Source organism: Typha angustifolia, chromosome 3 (assembly GCF_048772165.1).
Source record: "Typha angustifolia cultivar Huaian chromosome 3, ASM4877216v1, whole genome shotgun sequence".
NCBI lineage: Eukaryota > Viridiplantae > Streptophyta > Magnoliopsida > Poales > Typhaceae > Typha > Typha angustifolia.
The window spans coordinates 4,732,323-4,756,423 of record NC_133241.1 but is presented as its reverse complement, the minus strand read 5'-3'; the positions used below and the strand labels follow the sequence as shown (position 1 = coordinate 4,756,423).

General features: G+C 35.7%; 1 pseudogene; it reads right to left on the bottom strand.

Annotated features, from left to right (window-relative positions):
- Window positions 1–4,566: 4,566 nt before the first annotated feature.
- On the bottom strand, window positions 4,567–9,420 carry LOC140758234 (serine/threonine-protein kinase STY13-like; annotated as a pseudogene).
- Between the last annotated feature and the right edge of the window lie 14,681 nt (window positions 9,421–24,101).

Genomic DNA, 24,101 nt, shown 5'->3' with positions numbered 1-24,101 from the left:
GACATCCGCCATCATATTGACTTTGAAACCTTCCACATGAAATAGAATGAGTCTATTGATGAATTTTTATGCAAAACTCAATGACATTGTGAATTTATATTTTAATTTAGGTGAAATTTTTTTAAAAACAAAATTGATGGAAATTTTATAGGTCTTTGCTCGAAAGATTTCAAGCCAAAGTCATTACTATGAAAGAAGTAAGGACATAACCTCAATGAAAGTGAAACAACTTATAAGCAACTTACAAAACTTTGAGTTTTCTCATCATAAACCTCAAAAGTCTAAAAGCCTTGTCTTGAAAACTATTAGAAGTGAAGATAAAGAATTTGATAAGGATTGTCATTTAGACATTGATATTATGGATCCTTTCGTGGAAAACAATTTTTAAATTTTTTTGAGGAAATTAAAAAGTGCTACCAGTGACAAGCTTGAGGGCAAAGTCATGGAAAAAAACAAAAATTCTTGTGAACCCTCCATTAACCGTAGTTCTAAAGGCTCCAAATCTAGAAGTAAAAATAAAAAAAAGGAGTAATTCAATGTTATAAAAGGGAGTGAAACAAAAATATCACGTAAGTTTGCTTTTTCAACATGCTAGCTTATCCTCATTTGGATAAAAACTCTTTCTTGTCAAAAACTCTTTCTTGTCATGGAGGCTGTGTCATATATAGATTGACTATAGTTGTCACTAAAGTAAAAAATAAATATATTGAGATTGACTATTGTTAAATAATAATTAAATGTTAGGTAACAAATCAATAATGTATATAATAATTTTGACAACTATCACTATGTCATAGAGCTACTGGTAAAATACATTTACTTCCAATTTTATCTCTTTGTGGTTAAGCCAAAATCCAAACTATTATATAATTTTTCATTTATATCACTTAACTTTCTTGAAGTTTTAATCTATGTCAAACTATTAGTTTTTTCATCTGTTAAACTTGTTAAATGACTTTTTTATTATCTCCTTTTGAAATACTTTAATGTCCAAAATTAATATGGCCCGACTTAGGGGTTGCTACAGATCGCAACATGTTCAACCCTAGACATTAAGGAGGATCCCTTGTTGTTGTCTTAAAGGGGTGTGCACCGATTTGGGAATGGTGCACATCGAGCACAGGTTGCCCTTAGGGATGCCCTCGAGTGCACACTGACGCAAGTTGGTGATCATTGGTGGGAGTGAAAGGGTTATGTTAATGGTGGCTAATTGGTGGAGACATGTGTTGGTGATGGTGTAGGTTGAATAACATTGGCAAAGAGGGAAGAAAAAGCGGCCAGCCTTAGAAACTAGGTGTCAGCGGTGGGAGGAGTTAGGAGGCCAAAACCCTAGATAAGGGGGCATCAGCTACAAGGAATAGAAGGGGAGGAAGAAAGAGAGGATTAGGAATTTGGGAATGGTGTACATCGAGCACAGGAAAGCCATTCCGATCTCTCGCAAACCCTAGCGCTCATAGCACAAATGATGTTAGAGATCAAGGCAACCTTGGTGGACATTAACCAAAATCTTCCAAGGCGTACCCTTGAGCATATCAACCGTGGAGAAGTTAATCAAAGCGGCATTCCGCCTAGAAACAACGAGGAAGAACCAGCTAGGGTTGCGACTTATGTGGCTCCACCACCTGTAGCTATCTAACCAGATCGTCAACCTCCACCTCGTGAGCATTATTGAAGACAAGAGGATCATCCCTCACTATGAGATAAGGTCTGGCAAGGACCGATTCTGGAGGCACCATGGCAAGAACGCGACAAACCGCAAGGGCACCGCATCGATTCACTAACCTTGCATCCAATGGCACCTATGACCCCATACCTAGAGGAGAAACCTTGAGAGGAGCCCCCATATCAACCAAGGGTCTAGCAACATGAGCCGCTTCACCGAGGATGCAATAACGGACACGATCAAATGCTACAACCTTGAACCGTTCGAGTCAATTTTCCCAAATTCAGCGAGGGTGACCCGTTGAATTGGATCTATAGGGTAGAGCAATTCTTCACCTATCAATGGACACTTGACAACTAAAAGGTGCTTCTGGTCTCATTCCACCTAGAAGACGTAGCGGTGAGATGGTTTTAAACAGCACATCGTCTGAGCACCTTCATCACTTAGGAGGAGTTCGCCAATGCGCTTTGTGTGCATTTCAGGCCCTCCGACTATGAAGACTTCCAAGCCAGCCTGACGAAGCTAACTCAAAAGACCTCTGTAAAAGCCTACCATGGGTGGTTGGACTCTGCTCTCAAAAGCACCTTCGTCTCCGAGCTTCATCATGATATCCAAATAAAAGTCAAGGCGACTCGTCCTATTACTTTATTGGAAGCCTTTCGACGGCACAAATGATGAAGGAAAAGATACGAGAATTGAAGGCAATACACTAACAAAGTGGACCACATTGGAGTCGACAACCATGGATCAGACGTCGTGGAGCAACCCGAGATCGCCAGCCTCGAGTGTGCCATATTTGGGACAAGCTCGGCCAAATCCAAGTCGGCCAGCCTCACCTTGAACCGGACCAAAACCAAAAGACTAGCCGAGGTTGATAGGTCGATGCCTCACACTAGCGGAGATTGAAGATCGGCGCTCGAAGGGCCTATGCTTCTATTGTGACCAACGCTTCGTACCATATCATAAACGCTCCAAACAGTCAACTGCTATTATGCTCATGGAGGAGATGATCGAAGATGATTCGAAGGGCAACATGGAGGACCAATCGCGGGAAGAGTATGAACAAACCGAAAATGAGGCACAATTAATAAAGCAACCACATAAGGTTTGGAAACCACCATAGACACCTTGAGGACAAGGTGAATGGAAGCATGATGAAATGATATGACTCGGTCGGATTGGATCCACTCGCAGCATTGAGTTCATTGGGATGAGTCTATTTATCTAGTTTGTATTTGCTTAAGAGAATAAGACCTTTTGCTAAGGGGGCATTCGAACGACAAGGACTACGTTCGAACGGGACCATTTGAACGCTTGCACACGTTCACAATGACAAAGAACGCAATTTATGCATTCGAATATGATCGGACGCGTTTGGACACACCACGACAAGATTTGTTAGTTATTAGGGTTTCTAACCTAGTTGTTTGGGTCACAAGAGTGAGTCTCTATAAATATGTGGAGGAAACCTTAATTGGAGTTAATCTGATAATTGAAATGGCATTGTGCCATTATCTCCATTTCTCTTGCTCTAGCTATTGACGCCCTTTTTCCACCTCTTTCCTTCCACTACCCAGGTCTTTGGTTAGCTTCCTCTAACTCCTAATCCCCCATTTCTACATCAACTTCTTCCCCTTCATGCTAAGAAATTAACCTAGCACCTATCTAGCCATTGAAGGGCTATTAAGCTAAGATTTATCTGACCTTCGGCCGCTGTTCGATCGATATCTCAAGATCTAGCTATCCAAACCCTACGACCTTGGACTCATTGAAAAGCTCTTTTCAAGGACAATGACATATCCAAAATTCAAGAAGATCCAATAGTTAGATTATCCGCAACTTTCTTCGAAAGTCACATCTTCAATCTAATCCAAAATCGTTACGGATCGAATCAAGCTAGCTCGTAACAGTTTCGAGTCACTTAGTTTCATGCATTCCAAGATACAACATCTAATAACGTTAAATAAGAAATCAATATAAATAAAAACAATCGAATATTTTTAATCCTTTATCAACATTAAAGGTTGAGAGAATGTCTTATGACATCCAGTTAAATCAAAGTGGATATCAAGATAACAAGCAAATTTTTGTTCTTAGAAAAGATATTTCATAAGATTTATAAACGAAAAAACTTATTTTTTTTGTATTAGTAGATACGATTTTTTTCACATACAAGAAGCCAAACGGCTCTTTTGAGTTTTGGCATAGCTCTATAGATTTTACTTAGCCAAACAGCCATTTTGAGTGTTGGCCCAACCAGCATATGGTCGTTGCTCCAGCCTCCAAATAGAAAACCAACCAATTTTCAAATGCATATCTTCTTCGTATCAATCCCCATAGCTAACATTTCCTCAACGTCAGGAAAGTTACTTTCTTATTATATTACAGCTTGTAATCTCCTACTACTCTATTGATAAGAAATCTAGAGATTAGACAAATCGCCAGAAAATTCAAGTTGTTCTCTCTTTTCTTCAATTCATTGCCACTTAAAAATTTTAGAAAATTGTGTTATAAGGAAAAGAAAAAGAAAAAGAATGAACTTGGTAATACTAAAGCTTGAGTTTGTGAAATCCTTAAGCACAAGCTACAAAGATGACCAAATAAATTATCTCTGGTAAATTCTAATACAATTGAAACATGCACACAAATTGTAACATAATTGGAATATCCTCTCCACCATTCCTTAAGCAAGTAATTAGTACCATATATCAGCTATGATGTTGATCATGTAGATGTGGGTCAAGTATCATGCAGCCTTTATATATCAAAGTAACAACCCCAACTATAAAAATTGGATCCTTTCCTTATTTGACATAAGTTTATTGTATGGAAAAATTACCGACGACCACCAGATTAGAAGGCGAACTGCTTCCCATTCCCTTCAACAGTTATATCCTTAAGGTTCAGAGTTGCCACTGGTAGCATTAGTTGGAGCAGAAGCAGAAACACCTTGATTTGTTTTCCTTCTCATTCTCCGGGGTGCCACTGTTGTCATCACAAATAGTCATCAATGAACTACTCCCAGGAGATTCAGGTTGTAAGACCATGTTCTCTGAACTAAATGCACAAGGAGGAACCATGGCGGCTTCAGGTGGTGAGATAGTAGAAAGGTAATGAAGAAGCATCTGCACTATTTCGCTAAAATTTGGACGGGAACTGGGGTCCTTTTTCCAGCAAGAAGTTAAAATTGCGACCAGTTCCTCAGGAAGGTCATCAGTGCTTGGCCTCACGTTCTGAGACAAATGCGAATTGAGATCTTGTTAGATGTCAAAAGATGATGTCAAGTTATATAAATAACTTGTCATAGGTGAGATATTACTTTGAAAGCAGCAGCATAGGCAGCTTGAAGATTGGACATTCCTTCAAATGGAAGTCTATTGCGTAGCAGCTCCCATAGTACTATACCAAAGCTATAGACATCAACTTTGTGATTGTAATGTTGCTTTTCTCCATGCTTTAATGCGGCGCAGCTGCATAACTTCATAAAAGAGAAAATGATTCTTCAGATTAATTTAAATGATAGTAGGAGAAATTCTAAAAGAAGAAAAACTCTGTTTTATTTCTCAAATGCAACCACTACTCCACTACTTGCTTCAATGATGAGTTGGATTTGATTTGAGTTAGATTGTCAAATGTTTCATTTTGATCAAGTCAAACCAGAAAATTTACTACTTTGGTAGGAACAATAAGTTAACCAAAGAATATAGTCAATTTCTGTTGAACATTTTCAGGGAAATGCATTTAAAAATAATGAAAAGATACAGCTCAAACCAGAACAACCCTACATTGAAGGTTGCGAAATGGAAAATTGCACCTAAGAATTTGGGGCACTGCATTAGTTAAGGAATGCACCTCTGGGGCCATCCAACGATATGTTCCTGTTTCAGCAGTCATCATCTCATTGATAGTCTCTTCTCTTGCCAAACCAAAGTCTACAAGTTTGACTGTTCGCTGCTCTGCAGTCAATAGCAAGTTCTCTGTAGGAAAGTAGCAAGAACAAGAGTGTTACTTTAAAGCTACAACATTTGTGAATTAGATAACCCTGATTGTTTTTCATGATATACATTGGTAATGCAACCATATCTCTATTTGTGCCGAAGTGTTAAAAGACAAGTAGGTATTATTTTTCTAGTGAAACTTCGTTATCAAACTATAACCAACTTAAAGTAGTTCCAGAGAATCTCAGAGCAGCACTATGGCATTTTGTATCCCATTTAGTGAATGAAGTTTCCCTGCTACTCCACCCACATTTATCAAAGTCTTAAGGATTATAAAGTAGAAGGACCTAGAAGCACATATATATTTGAATCACTTCCTTTCAGTGAATGTTTCCCATTGCATCTTCAAAGATGGAATTCAGAGGGATCATATAGGAAAGGATTCTCGCAGAATATTTACATATGATGCATTAAGATAACACATATAATAAACATATTTTTGCACTATTACCACTTCGCAGTGAATTATAGACATGTAAAGCCACTAATTTGTGATTGTTTAATCTATATTTTATAGATGAACTTTCAAAATATGGAAGACTGGAAAGTAACTTTGGCATTTCATGCCAATATTACATACTTATACATTATTTCAGCAAACAATATGACTCACATTTTCCTGGTGAAAATTACCTACTTTGGTATAGAGAACAAAAATCAGAAATCAAATGGCAAAATGGCTGTGCCTAATTATCCTAAGATAGTAGAATACTTCAGGGATAGAAACTATTGGCCCACAGTTTTTGTTTGCAAATCAATAGAAGGACAAATGTTTTTACAAATGCTGAATAACAGCATACAGATACCTTGCCAAACTTTCCTGCAACCAAACTTGACTTCCTATACAAGTCATGAGGCAAAACTTGTCAAGTCTGATTTTAATGTTAACAAGGATAAAATACAATGATAGATCATTATCTGCTTCAATATGCTTTTGCTTCAGAAAAAGAAAGACCGGCATATGCTTGTAATAATGAAACTTGAATTAGATATATCTCAGTTAGAATGCAGAACAAATATATGAATGGACAAAATGACACAGAATGAATAAAATATTAGTGTGTCCTAAGCAGCAGGCTGACTAGATATATTGTGCAGTGTGCGTCTTATATTATTGAGGTTAGCTTAGTACTTTTTTATGATCACACTTAAATCTTTAAGATACCGTAGAAGGCTCAAATTCAAGCTAACTTAAACTCGCAATTAAAATCTACTCAGCTGGAGAGACAAAGATTATAAGCCACAACTGATAAACTCTAGCCTCAGACTTTGAAAGATTATAAAACAGGTGATATAAATGTCGGGGTAGATTATATACCTACAGTTGGTATTCTTATTTCCTACAAATAGAAATGCCAAAAGGATGCTTGAAAGAACTCTTTGATCATTGGAGATCAGGGTAACAGTAACGGTTACAGAGATAAATAAAATTAGTATAATAGAAGTTGCTGTTTAGGAAATAAGGGAATTATAACTGATGGGGCAACAAACCTCCACAATAATTGCTGGAAACTATCCCCTAATATCCTTGTGATGTGGCACTTTTAGTATATTTTTTTAAGAAAGAATCAACTCTACTTTTCGCTTTTTCTATCAAAATGTGGGACCACTTGGTGAGATAACAAAAGCAAGCCCAATTATTCCACTAAATTTCATTAACCAATTTAAGGCCTAAGGGTATCACCAAGAAAGACTATATACTACATACATACCAAACTAACAATGCCAAAGAAAAGATCAATTTCTGAGGTCATTAAACTGGAAGTAGTTTATTTCATTACTGGATCATTTGTACATTCTAACGCTACAGGACCGTCCCAAAATTGGGTATTTTACAAGCTCTGATGTTCACATATTTTGCAAAATTAAGGCACTTGAGCATTTATGAACAGATCACCAAACTTGGCCCTCAAGATTAGGCATGACTTCTTACAACATTTCTAGGAAATACGATGTTAACATTGAGGAATGTTTTTACATGAATTTAAGGAGAACGATCAGATGTCCCTTTATCAGGCTCTACTTAAGTTCGTGTAGAACAATTCCTTATCAGGTTCTTCTGAGATTCCTTGACTTCCTTCTTCTACTTGGCACTTTCCGCTTAATCCTCCATGTGACGTCAAGTATATTGTTTCTTTATACAATCTGGACTATTTTGTCGTTTCTGACATCGTCAATTTAAATTTAATTTCTTTATTGTGCTCGTAGTTCTCTTTGACATTGTCCCCAAGGATGTTCTCAACATTAAATGTACTGAAACATACAGATTAAGAAAGCAATGTATATCCAAACTTCTTCAATCAGCTTATTACATGTAGATGTTAATTTGACAGGACTAACTAGAATCACCTAAAGTGCTGCATCTTTGTAAATTCTTCACCACAATTGATTTTACAGACTAATTAGAGATTCTAATAGCTTCTACATAGTGGTCATAATGATATTAAATCATCATTTTCACATCAACTAAGGCTCGTTTGCAAGTTCACAATTTTATATTATTACATTAATATGCATGACCAATTTAAATAACAACCAATCCATAAAACTACATACACCACATTTACAGCTGAACTGCATCTCTCTCAGAGTTTGGTTTGTCGCTGTTCTACTTTAATGAAGGCTTAGATCAAATTACATTTATGTACTAACAAAAACACACGATTATTAAATGCGACCATCATCCAGATGATATTTAAGCACAATCCCCGTGAACATCATCGTTCAGCACATATGCCGGCGCAAACATTTGAATGTATAATAGATTACTTTCCATTTATAGGCAGACACACGCCTAATGTTTACCAGATTCTATACTTCTAAAATGAAAATCTGCATGCAGGTGTAAACAATGATCACACGTTAAAGAAAAGGCATTACTTTCAACACAAAGAGCAACTGCAGAGTATACAAATGTCAATAAAGAAAATAAATACGCAAAATTACCGGGCTTCAGATCGCGATGAATGATTCCATGAGAATGCAAGCATTCCAGGGCCTGCGCTATGTCGAGTGCGAAACCAACCGCCACACGAGGTTCCAAGCTCTGCGGCCTCATGCTTAACATATACTTTCGCAGGGATCCCCCTGAGAGAAGTTCAGTAACCACAACCATCACAGGTTCCTTACAAGCCCCAATAAACTGCAGATATGGATGAGAACTCCAGATTCAAACAAAAGGACCAACATTTGTACAGCAATGAAATTAAGAAGAAATCGGTGGCAAAGCCAAACGAATCACCGTGACTAGGTTCTTGTGCTGGAATCTAGACAGCATATTCACCTCCCTCATAAACATCGCCTCCCTCTTCGCCACCTCCTCGGGGTATTCCCCCCTGTTCACAATCTTAACAGCAACACTCTGATCCTTATACCTACTCATGCCAGAACGTAAACAATAAGAAGAAACTAAAGGCAAAAGAAGTGAACTTTTACACAATGAGGAATCAAGCCGACGTACTTGCCCTCGTAGACCTTACTATGCGCGCCTTCCCCGACCATCGGGCCGACGAAGAGCAGCCGCGGGTCGATCAACCACCTGGGATCGATGCGGCTGTCGTCGGCCCCAGACTCCATCTCCGAGAGCGTTGGAGTGAAGAGAAAAGGAGCAGAGTGTGGTAGTTTTAGTTCCCATGTTCTTGGGAAGCACTGCAACTAGCCATACCTTTTCTGTTTTCCCTCTCACTCTGTGGGGTTTTTTCTTTTTTTTTTCCTTACAAATAGGAGGAAAAGGACATGGGATGGGGTTTAAGATTAGGACAGAGAGGGGGGGGGGGGGGGTGAGAAGATTGACTTTGGTCGGAGGGGACGAGAGCTCGGCTTGGTCGTGCGGCAAGTGCCAGGGTGGCACAGCGACCACCTATGGGATGCCATCGCATTGATAGCACTGACACAGTGACCTGCTCCACCTTCCCGTTTTGCTCCTTCCTCCTATCTCCCCTTATCTCGTTGGCCATTTTGACGTGGATGATTTTTCTGCAATATATATATATATATTAAAAAAAAGAAAAGGTTCGGAGACCCCGAGATTGCGGATGTCGTTCCGAACACGAGCTTTTCGAGCGGAAACCTGGGCCGGGCCCACCTGGAGTCTGACGTGGGGCCCAACCAATCTATCCAACGGTTGTAGAGGGGGTGTAATTGGGTAATTATGAAAATAACATATATTTTGAGAGGTATATATGAAAATATTAACTTTAGAGGGGCATATAAGTAAATAAGAAAATTTTAAAGGGTATACATACAAAAAAAAAATTAGCCAGCTATTATAATTTTTGCCAAGTAAGTAGACACATAATTCATTTTTAAGTAAATCGCTTTTATGGAAAGCAGTTTATAAAGTCATTCTAATTGATGACTTTGAATAACTTAGGGCAACTTCTTTTTTAGGATAATAAATTCTTTCACAGAAAGCAACTCTCTTTGAGATATGTTACTAAGAGTGCTTTAATAAATCAATTTTTGTAGACAATAATTTACCTCACTGATGTGATATTGATGTGGCAAAATTATAGCAGTTTAGCAAATATTTGAAGGGTTAATTATATTATATTTCCTAAACTATCACTATTTTTTACATACATCTCTTATAATAGTCACCACATGCCCCTTACGTGAGGTTGCTCACATGTAAAACTCATGTATAGTCTATAAGATATAGCAACATACATGTTATTAATAAATAAAAATAAAAATAGCAGAACAATATACATATCATAGGCCATAACAAGTCCATCTTTAAGACAAAAACGAGTATAGTTCCCTAATACAAAAGTATATATTGAAAGGTAAGATATAATAAAGAAAAAAAGAACATAACCCTTACAAAATACTACACCAAGAGAAATAAAATAAGCCTAACACCTTACTAAACGAACTGCTACAAAAGCCCTCGTATGATGTCAGCCAATCTGCAACATATGTCAAATATGAATAAGCCTAATACTCAGCAAGTGGTATTATCTCATGTATAATGATGTATAAAAAATTTTATAGCATGGCAAAATTCATGTATTTACACCTAACATGATAAGTACATAAATAGCTAAAGAGAATATTATGCCAAACAATCTCAAACTTATCTTTATATTATATGTATACTTATGCTAAAAATCAAGTCAACAAATAAAATATGAATGATGTGCTCATTTTTAATCATCTCTATGTATGTCACAAGATAAGTATCAAGTTATATTTTAGTTAACACAATTCGACTCCTGCATTGACTAACCTTCACTACATTTATGAGTCCACCTGACTTGTTTAACACTAGGGCAATCAGTCGACACCCCATACTACACCCAAATTAACATTCCCAAGAGGAAGAGTAAACCCTAGTGGCAAACTCAACTACTTATTACCAGGCGAACAATTAACTGATTATCCGGCACTACAGGCTAAGAAGCTTATTCGTAGATTCATCACAATGAGTTAGCATTGCGTCTCAATGTTACCCATCTGAACTCTCGACTCAACATAATCACACCACCTAAGTAGAAATCATAAACCACTGCTTAAGGATCCCTAATCCTATGTCATTAGATACGATTAGGTCTACACCATCCCACCATCTTACCACTACTATAATACCCTAAGGGGTTTGATTCTTGTCAATTCATAATATATTCGTCCGTCACCCAATGAGTAGCGTGTTTGATTGTCTAAGATCCATAGACTAACACCTTAAGCTTAGGCTAACTATATAATACTATAGTATAATTCCTCTACTCTTTATCCTAGCTGAGGACGTGCCGAGAACTATCGAGATGTAGATGCCATATCCTTTATAATGGTGCATGTGTTTAAGTGTCAATATATTAGGTAAGCAGTGTATCAAAATGAAGATCATCAAATATAATTGCAAGCACTATCATAATAAAATAATTATGTGGTACATATTAAACATATTATTATGTAAGCACTACATCAACCTAGCAATTCACCCACACATGAGATATCATCATCAGGTAATAAATATGTGTTGTAGTAATCATGCTACCATAAATATAAAATTATCTAGATAATCAAATCTAAGGACAAGTGTCTTGGTGTGTCAATCATGTGTTATCATAATACTAATTCTACCACACTATACACAAGTCACTTCTTTGTATTTATTTATTAGCAAATAGAATAGTTTATTTGCCCGAATACGCTAATTTCTTGAGGCTAAGGAGACTCTAGTCTAAACTCTATTTAGTTTGGGGGTTTGCTATGGTCCAATTGATATCTATGATAAATGTTTAGTCACTATTAACTGACACCACATAAGAAAATGGAAGGAGAGAGGGAAAAGGTCTCAACAATGACTAAGATGGAGAGGAAGACGACCAAGAGGGAGGGAAAAACTATTAGACTTTTACCACATAACGGTAAGACAAATAAGAGAGAGCTCAAGAAGGGGATGTGTGATGGCTGAGGAAGAGTGGAGAATAGGGGTTAAAAATGATTAGAATCCAATCCGACTCGCTATTTACCTAGGTCGAATCAAATATGGGTCAAAACAACTTACTTGGTCCAAATACAAATACGGATATGGATCGCAGTTTATTAAAATATATAGATCTAGATCTAGATATGGGTATAGTATATTTGTTTGGATACAAATTCAGATATCGGATATCTGTTTACCCGTATATTATACAATATTAATAAGTATCCTACCTTTAAAAACCAACCTGATTTGTTAAGAAAGAACCCTCACCCACTAGCTTACCCTAATTTTTCAACCCTCCCTCTTCACCATCAGGCTGCCACTTCTCAATCCCATCCCCATTTCTTTCCCTCACTGTCCTCCAACAACTCTGACGACTATTATGACTCCAACATTCCAATGCCATCCCTATTTCTCTCCCTCACTCTCTCTAATGATCCATCAATAAGTATAAATACTTAGAGTAGGCGGTGGAGGATCCCAAACCACGATCTAATGGGATCAAGGAGAAGGAATGGGTAAGTGATTCCAAGCATCGGAGCGAGTCCAATTGCGATAGTGACCACTGCTCAAAGTGGTCAAGGTTGGAGGATGATGGTGACAAAAGACGAGAGCATGGCTCTTCATAGCACCAACTGTCATTGGAGCACAGCGAGCAGGAGCAACATAAGAGCGAGAGGGAGCGCAAGAAGTCCTCTTGGGGCGACAAGGAGAGAGAGAAGAGTAAGGAGTGAGAGAAAGAGCATGATAGGGATAAGGAAAGGGATTGTGAGAGTGAGAGAGAGAGAGAGAGAGAGAGATCCTGAAGGAGCAGGAGCTGGCTTGAGAGTTGTTGAGAGGAAGAGCAATATAAGGACAGGAGCAAGGAGGAGTGTAGATTAATGGAGCATGGAGATAGAGATCACAGTTTCTGGTGCCAATTCTCTTCTCATTCTTATTCATTCAATCAAAAAGTTTGTTCTTTGAATCATGTAAAATAAAATGATGCTGAGAAGACAACTTATTGTGTGTAAATTTGGTGAATTAAAAGATTGGGAGAAAGAACATTTATCGATCGATATTCATTTTAATTTTAAGGGACAAGCACTTGAAATTGTCTAGTTTTGTACCAATAGAGGTTAAATAGCTAGCCTATAAGAGCTACTTTATTAATTTTAAAGCTATACATACATATATATATATAATTCCATCAATTCATATGTTAATGTTACTTGTACTACTCACCTCTTACTGATAATGGCATTTTCATTAGTTTCTTTCTATCTAAGCTTGCAAATATATCATAGGAGCATCTTAAAGGACATTTGGTTTTAGTTTGAATTATTATTATGATTGTGTTATGGAGCTGTCTCTATAGGGAATTAGGAATTAGTTGTCCATGCATATGCATATGTATCCTCTTAGGTTGAGAGCTTTTTGACATCCTTTCGATCCACATTACAAGTATTAAGTCCCCCTATCACCATCCTTTTCTTATTTCTCTCTTTCTTCCCTTTTTTTTTATTTCAATAAGGCAAGCCGTTGCGTTCTAACAAGACGGATCAAAAATGAGAGATCAGATTGTTGGGGTTTCTTCCTTTGTTTCCTATTGTGATTATGTCATAAGAACAATATGAAGAAAAATATAACATAGAACCAAGAGTAATTGAAAGAACTTCGGTTTAGTTCTAGGGAAACCGTAATCCTCCTAATTAGTCATTACCAACATTAGTTCCCTCAATTCATGTTTTTAAAACAATATAAATACAAAACTCATAGGTTGCAACTAAGACCCCTCATTTCTAGAGAATAACGACAATTTAATAAATTAAGTACCCATTATCTCCCACTATTATATGTGCAAATATAAAAAGGATAATTCTCTTTTTACCCCTTAAACTATTGCTCTTTTTTACAATGACCCCTGAACTTTTTTTGGTACATAATGACCCCCAACGAAAATGGTCAAGTCAAATATTTCTGATAATTCAAGAGATCATTATATACTAAAAAAGAGTTCATATGGTTATTATAAAAAGTGGTGATAGTTCAAAGGGTGAAAAGAGAATTATCTCAATATAAAATGACTCACTATAATAACATGACCAGATGGTAAGTTGGTAATTGCCCACTAACATAACATTTCTCTCACCTAAAAACACTCTTGTTCTCAAGGATAATATTAAGAAATCTAAGTTGCAAATCTTTATATTTTTCCCAAGTTGCATCTACTAGTGATAAACCTTGCTGATGCACTAAAATTTCTTTTCTTTTGTTCCTTGTATGCTGATCTATAATAGTTTGTGGAATTGGATAATTGAGCCCTCTTCTGTTGAAACTGTAGGTAAAGAATCTTAAGCTATCATAGTGGATCCCAACTTTTTCTTAAGCATAGAAACATGAAAAAATTGGGTGAATTTTGCTATCCTTAGGTAACTTCAATTTGTGAGCTACATTCCCCACCCTTTCTCTATTTCAAATGGCCCATAGATTCTTGGTGACAACTTGAGATTTTTTCTAAATGACAGTGATGTTTGTCAATAGGGTTGTAACCTCAAGAAAATAAAATCTCATACTTCAAACCTTTGTCTATTCTTTTAGCATCATAAAATTTCTTCATACGAGCTTGAGCCATAGCCAAGTGCTCTTTCAATTACTTCATAACTTGCTCTCTGCTCCTCAGCTCCAAGTTGAGCTTCTAACTGAGTTGTTCCAATAATATAATACAATAATGTTGGTGGAGATTTGCCATATACAATCTCATATAGTGTTGCTTTTGTTGATGTGTGTATGCTAGTGTTGTAGAAATACTGAGCCCATGAAATCCGTTGTACCCACTATTTTAGTTTGTGACTTGTGAAACATCTAAGGTATATCTCAACGGTTTAATTCACCACTTCAGTTTGATCATCCACTTGTGGATGCTGGGATGAGCTGAAATTTAATTTTGTCTCCTACAACTCAAAGAGCTCTTTCCGAAATTTACTTGTAAAAATAGCATCTCTATCACAAAAAACATTTGAGCTATGGTTGCAGCTGTATATGTATGAGATTGGTATAAAATGAGAGAAATTAGAAAATTCATCTATCACCACATATATGACAGATTTTCCTTTCCATATTGGAAGTTTTATAAAATCTATTGAAATATCTATCCATTCCAAGAGGCTTCTTAAGTGCTTAGGAGATCAGCTACTCTCTGGATGTTCTGAGGGATGGTGCTATCACTAAGGTTGATAACTAGAATTAAAGGATTATCAGAAATTGACATCGAATGTCTATTCCGTATCACATATCTTTTACCACTCTTCTCAAGTAGCTCTTAATTTTGATGATCGAGCTCCACGCCCAAGAACTTGAACCTCTTCTTCTTGTTGCTAAAGAGTCTTTGGGTAGTATTTGCCCTTTAATAGATCAGCCCACATGCTTCCATTCGCTGTTTAGAGCCTCCAAGCAAGTTTCAGGAGCAAGGTTTGGTTAACCAGCAAAGAGTTCCTAATGCTAAGCCCACCCGTCTCTATTGGCTTGTAAAGTGCTTTCCATCTCTTGAGGCACAACCTTTGCTTTCCTTTAGTGCTTCCCTATTAGAAGTTTCTCATTAAGGTGTCCAAATATTTAAGTATGAACCTAGGAAATGAGACACTTGACAAAAAATATATAGGAATACTATTGAAGACTAATTTAATCAGAACTAGTCTTCTCGCATGAGAAAGGTATCTTGCTTTCTAGCCTGCTAATATTGTTTTTTTCTAGAACAAAATTGTAAGCTCTGGTTGTTTTTATCTTGGGAGCACGAGAGGGTTCCTAAGGTACTTCTCCTAACCTTCAAGTACCTAAACTTTCAGAGTGGAGATTATCTGGCTTTTGTTGCTTTGCTCAACATAATTGCTAAAGAAGATGACACTTTTTCATAATTGATGTCTTATCTAGAGAGAGAGCAGTATAGATTAATTGAGGTTCTTAAGTGTGTAGCCTCACTAAGAGTGACTTTGCCAAACAAAAGTAGATCATCCACAAACATTAAATAGTTATGGGTGGGCTTCTTCTAGCAATTTTGATGACAGTGATCCTTTTGAGCTAAGACTCCAGATCTAGTAAGAGAGGAAATTTTGGCTCTCATAATGAATAGGTAGGAAGAGAGGGAGCAGCCTTATTGTAATCCCCTAGCAACCATTCTGCAATGACCTAGTAAACCATATTACTAAGGCTTATTGTCTTGACCCCACCTAAGTAGAGTCATCTTTTTTTGAGATTAATGCAATGATAATCTTGTTTAATCCATTATGCATTTCACCGGTAGTGAAGAAGTTGTTAATTGTAGTGCATACATTTCTCTTCAAACAAGGTCAGTCTCTGAATAAACTTTGTATTAATACCATCAAGCCTCAATGCACAATCAGGCACTAGACTCTTAAGATGTTTTCTATTTCTTTATCAGATGGAGAAGCAGCTAACATTTCCTCATCTACTTCCACAATGCTTGGAGGAGCAGCTAATAGAAGACTAGTTGACTTGAAAAGGTCTTTGAAATAGGAGAAAAAGGCAGCACTTATTCTTTGACTATCTTGAGTCAATACATTGTCCCCTATTTGAAGATAGTTTATACATTTCCTTCTACTTCTAGAAGTGGCCATAGAATGGAAGAACCAGTGATTTCAATCTTACACCTAAGCCAATGAAGATGGGCACGTTGATGCTAGTACTGTTCCTCCTTGAGCATTTGGTCATCCAGTTCACTCCTTGAAACTTGTTCTTTGATTTGGTCTTCTTTAGTAATAACTGTTAATAATTTGATTAGTGGGCTCATATGTTTAATAAAATATATATGGGCTTGCCATTTATGTTAAGCCCACTTAAGTGATCATTAAGTTTAAATTTATTTTGGACTTTAGAAATATAATTAAGTTGATATGGTTCCAAATGTGTAGAAACTTATGTCACAATTAATGGGCTTGTGACGATAAAACTCATTAGGTTGTGATTCCTGAGGATAATTTTAATAAATATCGATTCAGTTCCTATTCTTCCATAATGTGTGAAACTAAAAGGTGTGAAAATCCATCCCTTAAAATTTCTCAACCATCTCCTTCATCTTCTTTCTTCCTTCTGATATCAATGGCAATGACTATATATTCAGATTAGTTTTTATATTACTTTAATATCTCTAGAATTATATCTACAAGATTCAAATGATTCTTTTTTTTGGATTTATGAAAGTCTTTTAATTGGTACCATAGCGGTGTTGAATTATGTTTAATATAATTTTTGAGAATTAAGGTTGCCATCATTTTCTTCTTATGAAATTTTGAAAATTACGGTTCATGATTTAGGATATATGAAAATGAACATATTTTTAATTTTGGAAGACTAAAGCAATTTATTGGATCGGTTCCTTTGTTCATCAAAATGAGATGTTTTTTTTGTTTTTATATGGATGTATGCAGTTGGTAAAAGATTATATAAATCTTTTCATCTTTCGAAGGAATGCTTTACTGAATTTTTTAATCGAGATTCAAATTCAGAGTAGGGTCACATGAATCCATTTTTAGTGAATTCATGTTTCCAGTATTTTCTCACGGCATGGATTATGCAATCTCTTCGTTCAAAAAGTCGCTTGGTAGTCGCGTTCTTTGCGATCTCTGCGATCGTTTGTTTCTTAGCCTCGTGCTACAGCGGCAACTATAATTTAGTTTGCAGTGATTATTTAAGTTAATTCTTCAATTATGGAAATTAAAGATTTTGTCTATAATTCTTTTGGATTTTTAGGATTAACTCATAATCATTCTAGAAAAATAATTCAAAATGGATTAGTTGAACAATATGTCGCTAAAGTGACCGCTGTTGTGTAGATTAGTCTATTGTAAATAATTAATTGGTTATGTGTGTATGCAAATTCATACGGATATTAGTTGGCCCAAAGAAAAATTAACATTTGGCCGAATTGCATATATAGATGTGGTGATAAACATGTGACGATTATGAGGTTTCCATGTAACTAGTAAATCTGTCCAAAGATAGAGTTATTAAGTGACATGATTTATTATCAATGTTTAATCACTATGACAAGAATACCGTTTACAATTAATATTACTATCAAAAGACCTGATATTAATGTTGTGCTAAGTACTTTTTAGAATTAATTGTTTAACAATTATGAGTTTTCTTTATTTTATGCAGCAAAGTCAATATCTACTAATGTTAACATCCTTGTACTTAATGGAACAAATTTCAAGAAATGGAAAAAACACGTTATGATCGTGTTAGGCTGCATAGGTCTTGACTATGCATTCAGGCATGATCGCCCTACAAATCTGAACAATGAAAGTATTGCTGAGTAGAAAACTGCATTTGAGAAATAAGAGCGATCAAATCACATGAGTCTTATGATTATGAAGCTGTCCATTCTGAAATCCATCATAGATGTCCAATCTCATGACAAGACTTAAGGCACTAAAGTTAGAGATATCTGATGACATACTCATACACTTAATCTTGATATCTTTTTCTACACAGTTCAGCCAATTCAAAATTAGTTATAACACACAAAAGGAAAAGTGAACTTTAAATAAGCTTATAGCTTAGTGTGTGCAAGAAAAAGAGAGATTAAAGCATAACACATCTAAGAGTGCTCATTTGGGATTCACCTCAGAGGACTCGAGCAAGAAAAAAAAGAAAGAGGACAAACAATAAAGATAAAATAAGAAAAATGTAAAAACTGGGACTTTAGGCCATAAAGAGCAAAAGAAATAGAATTAGGAATTCAACTATTTCTTCAACAAGAAAGCGGGCCATAGAAGAAAGATTACCACAAGTACGCTAAATGTCATGTAAAGAAAGGTATGCTTTTCAATTTTGTCAATTCAAAAGTTAATTTAGCAATTGTGCCTAACGACACTTGGTGGTTGGATACTATTGCTACCACTCACATAAGTGTTACTATGTAGGGTTGTCTCAGGAGCTGACAGTCAACTGATAGTTAAAGATACATCTTTACAGGAAATAGCAAAAGGGCTGAAGTAGAAGCTATATGTGTTTTTAGGCTTTATTTAAGGCCTAATGTATTTCTGGATTTGGAAAATACTTTCATTGTACTATCTTTTCGACAGAATTTGGTTTTTATTTCATGTTTGGAGAAATTCGGTTACACTTGTTCATTTGAAAATTAAAAATTTAATATTTTTCAAAATTCAGTTTTGGTTCGTACATATTCTTTAATTAATAAACTTTATATTTTAAACACCTTGACTTCAGTGACAACGAAATTATGCATACAAATAACATAGGTATAAAACAAAAATTGACAAATGAGAGTTCTTCTATGTTGTGGCATAGGCGCTTAGGGCATATATCAAAACAACGCCTAGAGAGGTTGATGTCACCAGGAATTCTTGAATCTCTTGATATGTTAGACTTTGATGTTTGCATAGAGTGTATTAAACGGAAAACAACTAATAAACGAAATAAAGGTGCAATGACGTCTTAGAACTAATACATATAGATATATGTGGATCATTCCCTAAAGCTTCATGGAATGGTCAAGCATACTTTATTACGTTCATAGACGATTATTCACGCTATAGTTAGTTGTACCTAATCTATAAGAAGTCGCAATCCCTAGACATGTTCAAGCTCTTCAAAGCTGATGTTGAGAACCAATTAGGCAAGAAGATTAAAGCCATGAAATCTGACCGTGGTGGCGAATACTATGGTAGATATGACGGATTAGGAGAACAACGTCCTGGGCCTTTTGCACAATACCTTGCCGAATGTGGTATCATTCCTCAATATACCATGTCAGGATAACCAAATCAAAATGGTGTAGCTGAGCAACGAAATTGAACGTTGAAGGACATGGTAAAAAGCATGATGTGCCATTCTTCTTTGCCAGAGTCATTATGGGGTGAGGGTAAGACTAGGCCTTATAAGCCGAATGAAAGAAAATTGGACTTAAGAATTGTTAGCTGCTATTTTGTGGGTTATTCTGAAAGATCAAGAAGTTTCAAGTTCTATGACTCCTTAAACATGTCCTTTTTCGAAATGGGTAATGCTAAATTTATTAGGGATAGTGGGAGCACCAAAATAAGGAATATAGTCTTTAAGAAAAGTACCAATTTTTCTATTATAGATACTACTATTGCTATAGAAAGTGATCAGGTAACCATTCTTGACACTGTCATTATAGCAAATTTGAATAATATAGTGAACTTAGACATTATTGTGCTACCTTCAAACCAATTGGAGGAAACATCCACTCAAGTTGAGGAATCACCTTCGGTGATAGCGGAAGCATCTTAACCACCTCAAATAGTAGTGCCTTGAAGGAGATCTACTAGAGAAAGGAGATCAACAATTTCTAATGATTATATTGTTTATTTCCGAGAGCATGAGTTTGACATAGGATTGGAAGATGATCCTTCATCTTTCAATCAAGTCAAACTATGTACTAACTTTGAAAAGTGGATCAAAACCATGAAAGAAGAAATAAAATCTATGGAAGACAATAGCGTTTGGGACCTTGTAGAATTGCCTGAAGGTACGAAACCGATTGATTGTAAATAGGTTTTTAAAACCAAATGAGATTCAAAAGGCAATATCAAAAGGTATAAAGTACGTCTTGCCAAAGAGTTCACTCAAAAGAAAGACATTGATTACAAAGAAATTTTCTCATCTGTTTCAACGAAAGATTCTTTTAGAGTAATCATGGCACTTGTGGCTCATTATGACTTAGAACTATATCAAATCGATGTAAAGACTGCGTTTGTTAATAGAGACATTGACGAGAAATTTATATGGTGCAACTAGATAACTTTGAATCTAAGAAGTCAAAGCACCTAGTATGTAAACTAAAAAAGTCCATTTATGGTTCAAAGCAGGCATCCCATCAGTGGTACCGGAAATTTGATCAAGTGATTACTTTTTTCGATTTTTAGGAAAACACTGTTGATCAATATATATATCTCAAGTTTAGTGGGAGAAAGTTTATTATCTTAGTGTTTTTTGTATATGACATACTACTGGTAAGCAGTGATAAAGCCTTATTACATGACACCAAGAAATTTCTATTCGGTCACTTTGATATGAAGGATCTTGGTGATCCATCGTGATCGTTCAAGGGGTATATTTGGGTTATCACAAAAAGTCTATATTCAAAAGGTGCTCAGTAGGTATGGCATACAAAACTGTGCACCTGGAGATACACCAGTTGCAAAGAGTGATAAATTTAGTTTACAGCAGTGCCCTAAAATTGAACTTGAGATAAAAAAATAGAGAAATTCCCTTATGCTTCTGTTATAGGGAGTCTTATGTATGCTCAAGTATGTCAAGTATGTATGCGTCCGAATATAGCATACATAGTAAAGATATTAGGTAGATATCTGAGTAACTCTGGATTGAATCACTGGAAAACAACAAAACGTGTTATACAGTATTTGCCAAGAACGAAAGATTTTATACTCACATATAGGAGATCATATTTTAACATATGTCATTAATTGGATTAGTATTATGATTATTGATTTGGACTTATTACAAATATGGTAGCAAAGACCACTTTAGTCCTAAACTTGTTCAGTTAATGAACTATATTTATTTAAAGAATATTTCTATAGTTGAATGGTATTTTTGAGCTCAATACAGTTATTTTCACCATGTGCATTATCCAGTGACATATGTAGTCTAAGTGGGAGATTGTTAATAATTAGATTAGTGGGCTCATACGTTTAATAAAATGTATATGGGCCTATAATTTATATTAAGCCCACTTAAGTGATCTATAAGTTTAAATTTATTTTGGGCTTTAGAAATATAATTAAGTTGATATTGTTCCAAATGTGTACTATAATGTGTGAAACTAAAAGGTGTGAAAACCTATTCCTTAGAATTTCTCAACCATCTCCTTCATCTTCCTTCTTCCTTCTAATATCAATAGCAATGACTATCGATTTAGGTTAGTTTTTATATTGTTTTAATATCTCTAGAATTATATCTACATGATTCAGCTGATCCTATTTTTTGGATTTGTGATAGTCTTTCAATAACAGACTTTGATAGGATGATGACAATACTTTCTTCAACCTTTGTAATGTTGTTCCTAAGGCTCCCAACATTAATCATGGCTAGTGTTTGATATGTCAGGCCAATGAATTAATCTGCTCCAACATGGAACTATTACAACTGCTTTCACCAATCCAAGCATTTTTGCAGAAGGGAATGAAGTCTTCTCTTAAGAACCACTAGTTTCCTATTTGGAATCAATCTCCGCCGTAGTGGTGAGAAAGGAGAATGTTCATCAATAATAATTATGGTTACTTGAGATTGTTGGGAGAAAAAGGATTTTAGCTGTAGGGATGCCTATTGCACTATTACGGACCATATCTAGATTAATCCAAAAGTAAGAAAATTATGAAAATTTAGGTGGTAGTAGCCTCACGAGATAGAGTTCTAATGGCCTTAGTTTCAGATCAATTAGATGTTTAGATAAAATGATATAACTAAAATAGTGGAGTAAGGTCAGAATGTGGTAAAATGGTAAATATCTAACGATGTGGCGGTCATCGGAGGGTGGCGGACGGCCAAGAGTAGTGGTGCACGGCCGTAAGGTAGAATGGCTGCTGGAGGTGATGGTGGCTATGGGTTGGAGGTAGAATTTGGGTTTCTAAGTTACATCTACTCCTAGGAAAATAAAAACGATGTAATGGTTATGATAAAAACAGCAAATGCGAGAATAAGAAAATAACTAAACTTAATTAATTCTCAATGCTTAGATACTTGGATGAATAAAACCCAACTCCTCTATATATAAAGAGGTAAGGTACAATGAGTTATACTTAGACTTAGCTCTAAAAAGTTATACAACTCGAACTAGGACTTGCTTTAGAGGCTTACATGACTTAATTGAACTTGTCTTAGAGGTTTATATAATTTAATTAAACTTACTTTAGTAGCTTACATAACTTTACTACGCTTGCCTTAAAAAATAAAATGGATCATCAAAATAGTTCCTAAGAGATAAACATAAATCAATTAAAAAATCTGGTACGTAATAGATGTATTAATTAATTCATGTTTAGAAATAAAACCACTTATTGGCTTGAAAGTACCGACCAATACTTTGAATTAAGTTTAATTGAACAATCATCTGACAGAAAAAAAATAAAAAGTAGAATGTTTAATCCCCTAAATTATTCTTATCTCTCTCCTCTAATATGATCTTTAATATTAAACAGTAGTAATATTGGATCTATTGATATTATGAGATATGGTGTTTAGATGCGATTTTAATATTTTAAAAGCTTGATTTAAACTTATTTTGTTGAGAACCTGTGATTTGGTTTGTCTTCGGGCTATTTTGGAGGCTTAACTTGGTTTATGAGCAACCTCCATCATCGAGACGTTTGAACGCTCGTACACCAAGTCAGTCAAATTAGAATTATTTTAATTATTTATTTAATTTAGAACTTAATTAATTTTGAGACATGAAGATTTAGCTTCCAAATAAATTTGTGGAGAGCTGCCAGTTTTATATAGTTGAAGAAATTATTAACTTATCTCTATCTCCATAATTTGTCCCTATTATTCTCCCAATCTAAGATCATCGTCTTCCTCCCTTCGTTGACTGTCATACCTCTATAACTCTTTAAGGTAAGCCACTCCTCTCTCCTCTTCATCTCTGACTCTTAGATCCACCAATTCCATCTTCATTATCTCCCACTCTATTGCCAACACTCTCACGGTCATCATCCTTACCATCTATCCACCAATATAAGCTATCCTAGCTAGTGACACAATATTTTAATATCCAAGCTAAAGTACACCCTAGACTGAAATATATTTTACTAGTATTAAAGCTTGAGTACCTCTGAGGCCAGTCCACAACATAGATTTTGTTTTATTTTTTATTTTTTATTTTTATTTTTTGAAAACTTATGGTGGCATCTACATGGAACTATGTATGGTTCACTTTTGTCATATATTTCTTTATACAACTTTCCAATGAGGTCGTGTGAATGATGCAAGAGGTTGTCTAGAA